Below are 14,917 nucleotides of genomic sequence, written 5' to 3' on the forward strand. Positions count from 1 at the left end.
CTGAACGTTTATCTGCTTTTCTCCAAGATATGATTCTCTAAATTTACAAAAGTGGTTTCCAGATGCATAAACCTCCTCTCGGCCTGATCCTCTGTAGAAGCTCTCTGTCTTTGTTTTAAAATACAATACATTCACTTTTTTTAAACACACTTGAATAATATTAAAAGTAAAGAGCGTGTTGCCAAGTGAGTGGGAGTTTGCCCAGCAATTGGATTTTGGTTCCATAGCATTGAGGGCCATTTTTCATCAGTGCAGAACAAAAATACAGACGACTGCCAAATCTGATTAGATTGTTCCTGGTTAAAGACATTTGTATATCTGATTGTCTCTGTAATTGTCTGAAAGGGAAGGGAATTTTTCATTTGTGTTGCTTTGATTCCTACAAATGTAGAAATGACAATATGTTTAAAGATGCAAAATATATTGTTACTTATTAAATAATATGCTTCTGGGCTGTATGTTCTTTGTTCTCTCAATAAATTGTTGGTTCTTTACTCATTTGTTTTTATGTGCTTTGAACAAAACGTTTCCAAGATTTTGTGATTGTGTAAAACCAACCAACATCATCTGACAGCCTCTATTTCTTTATATTCCATAAATAAATCGCTTAATTGGTTCTGTCTGTTCTTTTATAGTATCTGTCTTTGGACTTTTGACGTTCTGAAATCCTTTGTTTAAAGTCATATTTGACTTTTTTTATATTTTATTGCATTCCATCTTTAACCAGATTCCTCTTTTATTTAAATGGGTAAGTGTTCCTCTGTAGTTCTGCTGAGAGCAGGCCACTTCTGCCAGATCTGTGGCCTGTTGTGGTCCAAAAGAACAGCACCGCAGGGAGCTCCAGGAAAACTCACTCAGATTTCAGTTTTTGAAATACAGCCTTGGCCCAGGGGATGAGAGCATTTTCCCAGTCCAATATTTCACATCAGAGAACGGGGTGGTACAGTCCACAGCTTTAAAGCAGGAGGGCTCATCTAGAGGGAATTAAAACAGCATTAGAAACTGAGGTATGAAAAAATAAAAAGACGTAATGAGAGATTGGATGGCTACTTGTTGCTGGGTGCCCATGGCTACAGCGCAACACATGAGTGAACCCTGGACAGGTGCTGAGGTCTTGTGTGTCTGGAGGGAAGCTTAAGAGCTCTCCGCTCTTTTACAAGACCTGCCCCGATTTTATGCCGGATTCACCCAACACATGGCTGTATTTTACAATTCTCTGGAAAGCACTCTTCTGCGCCTTAACTTCATTATGCTCTGTCATGGAATGAATGCAGCCATTGCACACGTCTGAGACCTCATTTGCAACATGTATAGTGTTCTTTGATAGGAGATTCACGGAAACGTAATTACTGTCCAGTGTAAAGTGTGAAGATTCTGGAAACCAGTCGAGGAATGAACAAGCTCACAAATGCGCGCGTGCTGTATATGGCAACCAGAGTGACGGGGAGATGAAAGAAGAGTCTACTGTCTGTCCTTCTTCCGGCGCAGTGTAAACGAACAGCCCTTGGTGCAGCAGCTGCATTGTGTGTACACAGCATACATTGATTAGTTCCTGCATGGAATATTTCTATTCCCCCTTTCTGCCTCCAAACTCCCTCATTGGGAATATGCTAATGGGATCCGTCACGATCGCTGATTCCCTTTGAACTTTATTTTTCCCCGTCGCAGGCGGAGCAAATCACAGAGGTAGAGAGCAGGAGGTTTTCTGCCGCAAGCGCACGGCCCCTCTCCCACCATCTGCCGGACCTCATTTCATTTGAATAATAAATGATAGATTTTTTTCCTTCTTCTTAACTCTGACTCAGAGGCGCTTCGGTTCACTAACATGTTTTTGCAGTTCAAGGAAACAGCCACCAGCCAGGAGAGGATTGCTGTTTCCCAGGGAGGGGGACTTACTCGGGGTGTATCGGCAGCGCCAGCATGCAGGCTTCCATGAACCCAGCGGCAGCCTGCAGCATTTAAACAGAAACGTGCTCTGAGTCACACTATGAGGGAATTGGAGTAAATGTAGATCAATCAAAAGAAATAGGTTTCCTGTTTGTCTTTGGGAGCTCAGAGAACTTAAAAGGTGTTCCACGCTGAGTTAATTCCAGCAGAAAAAGCAGATTGTTGAATACAAAAGGTTTAGAACCTGACCATAATAATCTTCTGGATCTAAATGTTGTCTCTGATGTTGAACAGATAAGGCTTGCTAACAAGCCAACTCCCGTCATGTCCTTGCACCATGGTTATAACGCCCTCTGTAGTTATCAGTGAAAGACAAGGCTGCCCCAATGGTAACTGAATCAATAGGAAAAGCCTTGAATGGACTCGTACACATAAAGATACTTTAACTCCTAAAATTTGCATAGTCCTCATCTTGGGATGTACTGAAGCATATCTGACTCCAACCTTCCTGCAAAGACCTCCAGAAGTGGCCCACATAACACCAGAGCGCCTGGCCTCTGCCCTCCAATCTGCTTCCCTCTGTCCACACTTCACAAGAGCCTGTTCTCTATGTAAAGCTTCTAATATTTTCTCACCAATAGATTCAAATTCATTCAATGGAATCTTGTCCCTCCAGGCGCTCAGCATGTGGCATCTCAAACAGTGTTTTTCTAGAATGGTTGGTATTCTGTTACTTGGACAGGATTCAGACAACGATCATTTGTGGCTCATTCAAGCAAACATCTGAGTTTACAGTAAATGATGTACGTGCCAGTCAGTAGTATATATTTTTTCTTCCTTTCCCTGTGACAAATTCGGAAATAAATAAATCAAATGGTGGCCTAATATAACGTTTGCCCAGCCTCCAGTGTCAACACCCTGGGTCTGGGTCTTAACACAACAGAGCAGGAGAGGAGAGGAAACCAGCACCCACAGTTCCTCCTCCAGAGTTTGGGAAGGTTGACCTATGTTGGATTTCAGAAGCTCGGAAATGGCGAATGCCCTTGACACACTAGGTATGAGAGAAAGTCAAAACGAAGTGAAGCCCCAGGGATCAGTGGGGCAGTGAACCAGGCCGTTCCATTTCCCCCTTCCATTACAGCGTCTCCCAGAACCTCTCCAGTCCTGGGCCCTTGGGCCCTGGCAGGAACAATGAGATCCAGCTTGCCTTAATTAAACAATTATCAGTAAAGTAAAAAAAATTCACCCGCTTTCCAAATCCAATGCAGTGTGTGTTGGTTACAGAGTAGGATGTGGGGGTAAAACATACATAGGTGCCATAATGGAAGAACACTGCCACATAATAACCTGGGTGAGTCTCCGAGGCCCCTGAGACTGAATGATGCGCTCCTCCTGCTTTCCTTTCCCATTCTAACCATTAGAGTGATAATGACTGAGCACACGTCCCAGCTGCTGCCTGGCTACTGCATCCCAAACAGACGAGTGTTTAAGTCTCTCATTATCATACCTAAAGTGCGATCGGCCCTTCTGTACCAGCTGAGCTCTGCGGTACGACAGCGCTAATCACAGGCTAAGCAGTGCGCACACTGAGAAAACATATCACATTGTCACCTTTGAGTCCTGCTACTCCCGCTCTGCCACAGGAGAGGCTATGCTAATGGCGCTGAGATGAAACCGTGGGATTGCGGTGTGTTGCAGCGTTTTGTTGTGTTTTAAAGCGTTCCATATCTGGAGGGGTTTTTCAGTAAGACGAATGACAATGCAGTGCAACACCTTCGCTACCCAAAGATGAACATGCTGTTCCTTGCTGGTACGTGTCATTTCATGGTGAGGGTTGCTGATTCTTCATACTGGTCACCCTAACCCTAACCACCAGAAATCAAGTCCCTTCAGGGTTTCCTGTGTCGTACAACATTCTTTGCAAAAGTAATTGCTGTAACAGCTCAGTGAGGTACTTTTAAAGGGAAGTGATCAGAATGTCTTGGAAAACACTCAGAGAACTCATTGTTTCTCCTCTTTTCTGGCCTGAACACTGTCCAACCTGTGTACTCGGGAACAGACAAGTAGAGCAAATACGTGAAAAAGAGAACAAAGCTTTTCTAAACGGATATTTCCGTGTTTGGATGACTCCGAGTTTCATGTCTTTTTTAATTGCCATAAGTCAATATAGTTTCGCATTATAGTGTAACCATAAGCTGTCTGTCATGCGTCGATGGCAATGTGCCCCAAGGCTATGTGTTTGGTTCTTACAGTGTTTAAAATTCATTAATAAGCAAACATATGGTCATTGTATTATTTTGCACAGAAAAAAAAGTACCACCTGCCCAGGTAAATGAGTTGTACCCATGCTTCCTGTCTCTGGGCAGACTTTTCATCAGACTGTTTCCGAAGCATACTTTTATTTGTTTGTTTTACTGCCAAGTTCACAGCCTTGTGTACGAACACAAACACTATGGAAAGACTCATGGAGCACCAACGTACATTTGTCTGACAGTCCAGAATTACGGTGGGCAGTCTGGATCCAGGCCGCGAGGAAAGAGAGAGAGAGAAGGCCCCAGGCAAGCTGCCCTGGCTTTGTTTACAACAAAAAGCCATTGTTTGATGTGGTCGCTCGGCCCGCTCCAAAACTCCCCCTCCCACAGGATGTGCTTTGGGTAGAATGCCAGACGGAGGCCACTGCTGGATGACTTACACACAGTTAGACTGGGTCTGTGAGCCCGCTCCTCCTTGGGCCTCCAGAGACTACGCTCTCCATCAACCCAACTTATAGAACAATGGCAGAATTGTTACTAGGTCCAAGGGTGCCTTTTTTCTGTCTGTGTAACTAACTGTAGTGTGGGGCCAATATTTGTACTCGGGTTTATATTCAATTGTATATCAGCTTCCTTGTTATGTTGGCCCTCAGACAGGAAATCACTTGACAGAGGAAACAAAAGCATAAACATCAGTAGTTCACCTGAATGGCTAATGCTGCCTTTACAACACAGAAAAGTTGTGCTTTTTTCAAACAAAAGGATCCACACAAGGAATATCTAGGATCATTTAACCACCTCATACATATATTTTTTTTTATTCAGACATTTACACATTTTCTATCACTCGGTTTGTTTGTGTTCTTTGTTCAAATTTTACCTCAGTCTTGCTTTCAAAGGAACAGGAATAATGAATTTGTAAGTGGTGTAGTTTTCACACGGATAGGAGTCAAACCTAATTAGTTTCTATTCGGCCTAACTTTTTTGTGCAGTCTTCGGTTTCAAAAAAGCAGACATTCCAAAAAAAAAATCTCTCTCTCTCTCTATTCTCAGGAAACATAAGTGGATTTCATTTTTCATTCAATGGAACATTTCTCTCTTAGCCTCCATCTGCCTGTCTGTGTTTCCACTGCCAAATTATTAACAGAGTCAAGCTACATGCTCCTACCTCACCGGCCACTGGGAACTCAGCCTGTGTGTTATGGTTGTGATACGATTGCTCAATTCAAACAGCATGATCCAAATGTAGGGCACATAAAGGATGTTACTTTAACAGAAAGCGATGAACATACCCGCCATTCCATTAATCTTTCATAAGGCCTTAAAAGAGGTGGCCATCCAAATGCCTGGTTGCAATCTTGAGAGTAAGATGCTCTTTTTTAATCCCCTATTAATAAAGTGCTTCGAGGAGGAGCAGTGAAGACACAACGGTTACATAAACATGTCAAGGTAGGATAGAGATAGTCCCGACAGCCAATAGGATCTGTGCATGTTAGCAGTGGCTGCTGTGCCACACAGCCACAAAGGTTTGCTGTAACAGTAGCCAGTGTGGGGGGATAATCTATGCCTTAAAGCAAGACTGGGCTAGCAGAGAAACATGTGGTGGTAAGCCAAGCTTAAATCCCCTCTGACCTTGCCCCCTTCCCAGCAGCCAGGAGGGGATGAAAGGAAGTAGCGATGTCTCTACTGCCCCCCAGAGGTAAGTTCAGAGGATGGATGAAAAGTAGAAAAAAAAGAATTCAAGGCCAGACTACAAAAACCACGTTTAGACCTAATATTCAAGATTATTTTAAAGCTGCTTGTTCTGATGATTATTGTGTGTACAGTTACAAGGGATTTTTTTTAAATAGAATTCTAGACTTGACTTTTATATATAAATGCAATGACAGAATCTAAAAATAGATTATTTAATAATAAATCATGTCCGGCAAGGTTAATACAGTCCTTTGCTGACCAGAACATGTGACTTGTGCTGCAAAAGCGAGTATGTTAAATATCTTGTATGTTTACCACATCCTTTTCTGAAACAGACCTTCGCATAACATCCTTCAGGAATCACAATGAACCGTCAAGTGAACCATTAGATGATAAAATATGATCTACTGCTTGTCATAAATTGTGACAAATTAGGTGGGGGGGGGGGGGAGGAAAGAAGAATGATGAGATCTAATGCAAGAGATTATAACAGAAAATAAAAAATCATTGAAACAAAGACAGCCTAATGATGGCTCTTTTTTAATTTCATGTTGCATAATTTTGTCTGCAGTTTATTGCCAGACGTTTCATCTTTCGGCAGCCATTGCTTGGATTAATAGCATCTTAAACACATGCAGCTGTGAATGCTCTATGGTTTGTGGCAGCCTGCGTTTGTCAGGAAGCCTGTATTTTGATATGATGAGACGTGCCTTTAATGTGTGGTATAGGTTCAGTGTTTCATCTCCCAGTGCCACACCTTACAAGGGAACAAACCCACCTCACTCATCTCAATTTCCATGAGCTGCTTGTGACAAGAGGTAGTCGAATGTACCTATGTATTTTGGGGTAAATCTCATTTATCTTTTTTTAAAGACAGGCATAGAAGTAAAATCTTCACATTCATTTTTTAGTGCAAGTAAGTTTTTGTTGCAAAACAATTTCTGAAAATATCAACGACATGTAGTATTAATATTTAACAAGAACAATTTACATCTCAAATCTGTGTGTATTCTAACATTCACCATCAAATGTTTTTTTCTGCAGTTGAATTTAATTTACAAAGATTTTTAAAATTCATTTCTGACAGCAAAATATATCTTTGGATTTTTCCACTTGACACAAACATTTGAATTCATGCAACAATAAACATTTTCTATGGTTTTTAATTATAACATTTTTCCAAAAACTTTACCATAGGAGGAGCATCATGATTGTTTTCAATGGGAAAGGGCACCTTGCTCAGAGTGGGACGTGCCTGTCAAAATTGTAGGCGAGTCAGAATTGCTCCTTGTCAACCAATATTGTACATGTTCCTGGGGATATTTGACAAGGCTATTGCTTTTTAAACTGTGGTCGGAGTAATTACATAGGGCTGCTTTCAGCTGAAACCCAGGACAGCCTTGAATGTAGCACTTGAATTTCAATAAGGTTCACACTCACTCAGGATTCTTCCGCCTAACCTCACACTCAGGCCATGTATGGAACTCGACAGGGACAATAAGAATAGCAGGAGAGAATAATATGGAACTGAGTATCATAAATCAGTATATACCCATGTCCTAGAATGGAGCATTTTTACAGGATAAAAAAGGAATTAGGTAATGAGAACAAATCTCGGCGGTATTGAATCTAGTATATCAAAGCAAATGAATGGTGCATGTTTACGTGGATTATTTAGATGATATCTCGCCTCATGGAGATAGTTGGCTTGAGGGAAGATGAAAGGAGTTTCATGTGTAAGGCTGTCTATCATATACTGTGCAATTTGAAAAGGTGGCTGGATGTTGATAGGTTTGAAAAACTGATTCATTGCTCCCTCTCAGCAGTGACCTTGAGAGAAGAGTATTCTCACATAAAATGGCTGCCATGTTATTATCAAGGCAGGTGAAATGCAAAACATAGCTATAAAAAAAAAAAAAAAAAATAAAAAAAAAAAATGATTACCTGTTGGGATTGTCCATATTTTCTATCCAGGGCCAGGGCTCTTGAAATCCCAAATAATGAATGCATTTTCCCAAAACATACTTGAGCAAATTAATCATTTAATTTGGTAAATGTCATAAAAGCGGTTATTATTTTACCACCAACTTACAATACTCACAACAGTGAATGTGAAATGGCTGAAATAAAAGTTGTTGATGGCAGCCTGCCTGGCAGCTCGAGACCAGCCTGAGGATAAGCCTCCAGCTAGACTGCGCTGGGAGGCTGTGGATGGCCTTTGGAGAAGTGATGGCTACTGGCTACAACACGAAACAATGGTCTCTCAGGCAAGCATCCTGCTGCAGCGGCAGAATACACCAGTGGTAAGTGTCACAAACAAGGAATGTGCAGCGAAAACTGTCAAGACCTTCATGGAAACAACCGAAGACGGAACGGCGAGAAAGAATAAGCGAAAGAAAGAAATTTTTTAGCAGTTATTTCGAGAAGGTTTGTTAAGGTGTGAAACTGCTGGGGAAAGAATAGATTTCTTTGCTCCTTTTTTGTCAGAATTGAAAGGATTGCTTGGATAATATAATTGGTTCCAGGGGTGTGGGGGGAGGGGAGGTGAACACTTATACATACCACAAGAAACCTGACGGTACATGCTGCAAGGAGAAAAGAATAAAGAAAAGCAAAATAAACGCAAGTTGACAGGCAAAATGGGGGGACAGTTTGGCTTAGTGTTATTACCATGACAAAGAGAAAAAGAGATCTGTGTCTACTCCCGGCATGGAGGGTGAAGGGGTTTAGGACAGAGCAGCAGGAGAGGAGGAAGTGGCACGCCGAGCAGTGTGTGTCTGTGTGTGTCTGTGTGTCTGTGTGTGTGTCTGAGTGTGTCTGTGTGTGTGTGTGTGTCTGTGTGTCTGTGTGTCTGTCTGTCTGTGTGTGTGTGTGTGTTTGTGTGTGTGTGTGTGTGTGTGTGTGTGTGTGTGTGTGAGCATCTCATCTCGACCTACATAATTTCACTTCTTGCATGGCTTGGCATTTCTTCTCTTTTGATAGTATCGTCTGCAACAACTTAGAACATTTAACCACAAGATAACAACATATAACCCAAAGGCCAAGTCTCTCTCTCTCTCGTTGTAATGACAGAAATGATGAGAAGTGTGTTAGCCGAATGTTTATAGCAGGCTCGATTTGGTGTTGCAAAGACTACTATCAAAGACTGATCTTTCCTAAAGGGCCCTTCAGGCAAACATGAGACATATTACTTCTCTACAGGGCAAGAAGTGACATCACCTATGGCTAGAGAAATGTTCGGATGGAGAGTTCCAAAGCACTAGCTTTATAGACCGTACTAGCATTCTTCCAGAAGACCTAGACCTATACTAGATTAGTATGGAGAGTAGCGTGTGTATTGCCAACCCTTTACTTCAAACCACCACTTCAAACAGCATATCGTCGAGGATTCATCGTTCCCCATGGCATTGTCTCAGAGATCTTCACTGGAACACAGATGCAACATCTCTGTTCAAAAATCAACCATCTTTGGCTGCAACATGCCTGGACATCTATTCATTTACAATTGGTTCTGCTAGTATAGTTCAATTATATAAGTAACAACAAAATGCAGGTCAATTTATTGATAGTACTATGAGGATTAAAACTTTCATACAAGAACAAACATTTCTGACATATTTTTTAAATTGGAATGAATTTTTTTTAGTTTGTAAAAACTTGACTTAAAAGGATGTTTTACTTGCAATAATTGCACAAGGACACAGATCTTTGTTGTCAAATTATGTATTAAATCAACAAATACAGTATATCCATTACCTGGCGTTATCTGAGAGTAGCCACTTTACTGAAAATATAGCTCTCGTTATCTCTTGTGGTAGGTTGTGGTGGGATTCTGGACCACATGCCAACAGTTACTTTTGATAGACATTCTTCATATCTGATAAAAAAAAGTTTGGTCCGGTAGACCCTCCAGTAAATGTTTTTATGCCTTTAAATCCAAATTACACTGTTATCATTGGCAGTGACATCAACAAGCAGAGAATCCATTCTCTATTACTGGACTCAATTATCTGATTAGGCTATACATTTTCTTGTCAGACTGCACACTGCAGTGCAGACCGAGGCCCCCCCAGCATTTGTTATTACGTTATTTTCTCTCACAGTCAACTTTTTTTTCACAGGCTGATATGTTCTTGTTATTTGGAGTTCATATGGTTATTACTATTTGGTAAAACAACCGCTTCATTTAATGACCTCCTCAACAATGACCTAGCATTTGCAACTATTATCCAAATACTGCTGATGCTCCGGATGTATACTCCCATCTCCTCATATGGCCTGTTTTACAGATAGCCTACAGCCTTGTGTTGACACAGGACCTGACACTAATAAAAGTCAATTGGGTATTTTGTTGTTCCTTCGTCCTATCGTGTTGCTGTTCAGCCTCCCTGTGGCAACAGTTTATCTCCTCGCATGACAAACATGTGTTTGGAGCCACGTTGTGTACATTGCTGCTGTGTAAGCAACGACATAATTGCAACATTGACAGCTGTATTTCCATGTGCCCAGGAACTCAGAATGTTTATCCAAACACAGGGTGATGGGAGAGACGGGACAGGCGGTGAAAACTGACAAATGTGTGGTGTTATGATGAGCATGTCATAGAACACTGCTCTGGCATAGGGTGCAAGGAAATTATTCAGCACCGAGTCGTTTAAGGACGAAAGCCACCTTAGGAACATACCCCATACTTCTGGAGTGCCCAAAACACAAGATGGGTGTCAAAAGGAATTTCACTCACAATTATTTTGTTTTTGGCATCCCTGCACTGGCACCCAAGTGTCTTATTACCTAACTGGGTATGTAAATGGTTGGCAGAAGTCTTTAGGTTTGGCCAAAGTTAAGCTTGACTATACTAGACAGAGAAAACAAGATTCTGGAGAAAGGGCAACTGATACATTTTGGTCTGCTCCTCACTACAAAAAAAACCCACATGTGAATCCTTCCTTTAACTGTTGATATTGTGGTAGTACTAATATGTCTTTCCCAGATTGAATGTCTTCATATTATCACAAGTAAAACTCAGGGTAAATTTACAGAATGTTGCAAAAAATCTTCTACATTTAAGGCATGTCTCCAAGTGTCAGTTGAATATGGTCTTCATGCTAATTCAGCGGATTAGACAGAAAAAGAAACCGTCAGGAGAGCTTGAAAAGTAGGCCAGCTTGATTAGCCCTGCAGAGTGTTTTAGCTGGCAATAAACGCAAGATTGTTTTTTCTATCTTTGAGATGGGAAGTTTGAAATAAAGAAATAGCAGGTGTAGCAATGAATGATATCATGTCAAAGACAGCAAAGTATTAAAAAAAGACTGTGCACCTTGAGTTTTTCTTACCGAGCTCAATCTCTAACCTTTGTAACACAGTGAAGGGCTTATTGGAACCTTTACCACTGTCTTCAGTATTTGCTTGAAGATCATATTGAGCTATGGTATAGTCTCTGCTCCGTAAGAATACAATCACCTTGTTGTCGTCTCCCACTGGTTATCAAAGGAACATGGTGCAGTGTTGTATGTTAGTGTTGTATGTTAGTGGAGTCAGTTGGCTGAGCGGTGAGGGAGACGGGCTAGTAATCCGAAGGTTGCCAGTTCGATTCCCGGTCATGCCAACTGACGTTGTGTCCTTGGGCAAGGCACTTCACCCTACTTGCCTCGGGGGAATGTCCCTGTACTTACTGTAAGTCGCTCTGGATAAGAGCGTCTGCTACATGACTAAATGTAAATGTAGTCCAGATAGGAGAGAACTGCAGTGTTTACTGAACCAGCACACCGAGCCATCCTCATATATAGTATCTATGGTTACAGGATATAGTTGCACTTTAAACCTTCAAACTTCTCTAACTAAACAATTCTAAACAAATATCAAGTCTTGCTACACGTTGGAGAAAAATAGAGAATATTCTGCTCCTAAAAACATTTTGCAAAACGCCCAAGGATGGCAAAGGTGGAAAATGAGATTGACATTGTCCTCCTTTCAGAATCAGAGGAAAATAAGTTAAAAGCACAGAAGATATGTTGATGTTGCAGCCTTGGCATGATTGACATAACACCTGAGAGAATGTTTTTCCAGACAGCCTTCCCATAGAGATTTAAAAATTCCCTCTAGACAAAGTCACTGTCTTGTTAAAAGACGTGACCTCACTTTCCCTGTATGAACCAAGTTATATGAACACATTGGGCATTCGATGTTGCACTGAGCTGAAAAGGTTTGCAATGATAACATTGAAAACAAATTACATCTTCTCATCTTACTGTCGATATACACCAACGCTTACATTATATTTTATGTTGAGAAGATGGATTTTGCGCTTTATGTTTGATGGTTGAAATAAATCTTTCAGTAATTTACAGATTCTGTATGTTGCTTGCTATGACAGATCTATCTGTTTTTAATGATCTGTTTTGTGACTCCAACCATTAGATAAAAAAGAATAGAAACGGATCACATTACATAACTTTTAAAGTAATCAATAATCATGTTACATCTTTTATTTAAATCTAATTTCTAAATAAAAAAACTATATCATAATATTGAATAAAAACAGACAAATCCTGGAAAGTTATCATTGATTCGCTTGTTTCTTTGTTTTACTAGAAGAAAATTAATATTTGTAATGCCAATTGAACAGAGGCAAGGATTCAATCCTCCGACAGTGCAGAGAATTGTATTGTTATTATGTCACATAAAGCTTTTTTGTCTCTTCAAATATAATACAACTAATATTTTGATGAACAATTTTTTATTCTTGACGTCAGTAAAAGAGTACAGCCATTTGAACGCTTCGGCACAATTGTTTGTAAAATACAGCCAATGGGATTTCGAACAAAAGTTTTCAGCAATTTCTGTTACTGAGATCCAGACAAAGGCATGTTGGGATGCTGCCTAGGAGAAGATTCTCTATTTCTGGAGGTATTATAGCAGAATTAGATACGCTGCAGGCCCACTGTCTCCCTGGAAAAATGACCCAGCATCCGTTATTTAAGAATCATGCACTGGATGGCACTAAACGCTCTTCCTTCCTCCAGTAATCCCTCTTACTGAGGAGTCGCTGCATTCCAGGGAAACCTAAACACATTCTCCTGTATCTTCGGCATTGCTGTGTCACCGTGACTATTGGGTTTTCATGTCGTCCACATATTCAAATAGGTTTGACATAAGGTTAATCCATTGTATGTAAATCCCATTTTCTATTAGGACAAATCGATATGAAGAAGAATATGCATGTCTCACAATGTTAAAGATGTTAGCTGTTAGATGTGACACTTTACAGCATTGTTTGATTACCCACCCTTTTTCTAATGACTAGCTCTGATAGGTTTTGTCTATCCATATTAGTGACTAAATGGTCTCAATAGATGTTTAACTACCCAGTTGGATCAGTATCCAGCTGTTGGAAATGTTCTCAGTGTGTTGTGTATTTGTGCCTAAAGTGTGGGCCCCAGCTCCACAGCTGAGAGAGGTAGTTGGGAGGGTGGTCTGGCTTATAAGTATTTCCTCAGTCCTCAGAAAGACCTATATGTGCTGAATGACAGGATTTGATGGACTCATGATTTGAGCTGTTAAAGGCATGTTGAAGGAAATCTTTCAATATGCTAGAACGATACAGTCACCACAAACCCTCAGTAAAATCTAGCCACACGGAAATAATGGATTTTTGATGTCTTTAATTATTTATTCATTCATTTCTTTCTCTGCTTCCGGAGAGCGTAGGTCTGACCGTGATCAAAATCACTAACTGCATTTAAGAATGCACAAATAATGTCGTGCTGCATACAGTCATAGCATTTTCACTGTGCTTTGCCAAAAAGCTTATCCACCAAGCCAATCATTTCCATGATTTGATAATGAGACATTAGTAGGAGCAAATGTCCAGAACATCCTAACCTCTGGCTTCATTGAGCAGTACTCCCAGTACATTTAACTCTATCAGGATTTTTTTTTAAGGCCAAAATGCAGTCCTTTCAGCTTGCTTGAGTGAGTTGATTAGTATTTACTGGAGATCCATGTCCTTGTTTTTAAAAAGACTGCTGAAATCCAAATGAAACCATTTATGTGTGATGGTATTGATTGGTAAAATCACTAGAAAAAAACTGATTAGTTTGATTAGAAACGGCACACTGTAGGTGCAATTCTCTTTGCCAATTTAAATTGCAAATATATCTAGAAAGATATATAAAGCATCATATGTATGAAACAGTTTTCATTCAGTTGTATTAAACATATAACGTTTTTACTTTGACTCCAAAATGTAACTTGCTTCCATTTAGTTTTTATCAGCAATAATTGTATTATATATTATATAAATTATATTAATAATAATTACATAAAATATTTTTCCCCTGCACAGGTGCATTAAACAGTATTATCCCAGAAGATAGGAACACACACCACAATAAATAAATTGCAAACTGACACATTACATTTTGTGAAAACAAATCATTGTGTCGTTGCCTAGTTAAAAAATACCAATCGGCTTCCATTTTAAATGTGCAAAAGGCTGTAGGGAGTCCATCTGCTGTCAAGTTGTTTGGTTACATTTCCTGGTGCAATGTAATTTAGAAACCAATAATGATGGCCTCAATGTTTGTTTTGATTGTGATAACGTGATTACCATCAATGTCTCATGAATATGCAAAAACCAGCACGTTTCTTTGTAGCAATTGTCCCAGGAGGGCAAAGCCTTAACTTTTGCATCTCTTATGAGTAAAACTCGAAGACTGTCTAGACTGCCTCAAGGCTTGTTGTGTTGAACGTTAAAAGCAACTGTTTAAGGACATGCTGTCTCTCACAACACATGTTCAAGCTTAGGCGATAGAACACATTTTTGTATATTTTCCTACTTGCTTCCCTTCAGCAGTACCATGTGTGGGGCAACAATACCAGCCACCATTATCCATCATAGTTGTTGCGCTGTCAGTTTCATCTTCCTCATCGTCATTCCCATCACTATCACGTCACTATGATGGCTGACATTCTCCTGTGTCCTCTCCACACCCCTTTGTCTTAGTCTGTCAATCATCACTATTCTAAACATCCCTATCTCAATCTAATCACTTGCCCCCCATATCCAACAATCCACAAAGAAC

This window comes from Osmerus eperlanus, chromosome 16 (genome assembly GCF_963692335.1).
Source record: "Osmerus eperlanus chromosome 16, fOsmEpe2.1, whole genome shotgun sequence".
Classification (NCBI taxonomy): Eukaryota; Metazoa; Chordata; class Actinopteri; order Osmeriformes; family Osmeridae; genus Osmerus; species Osmerus eperlanus.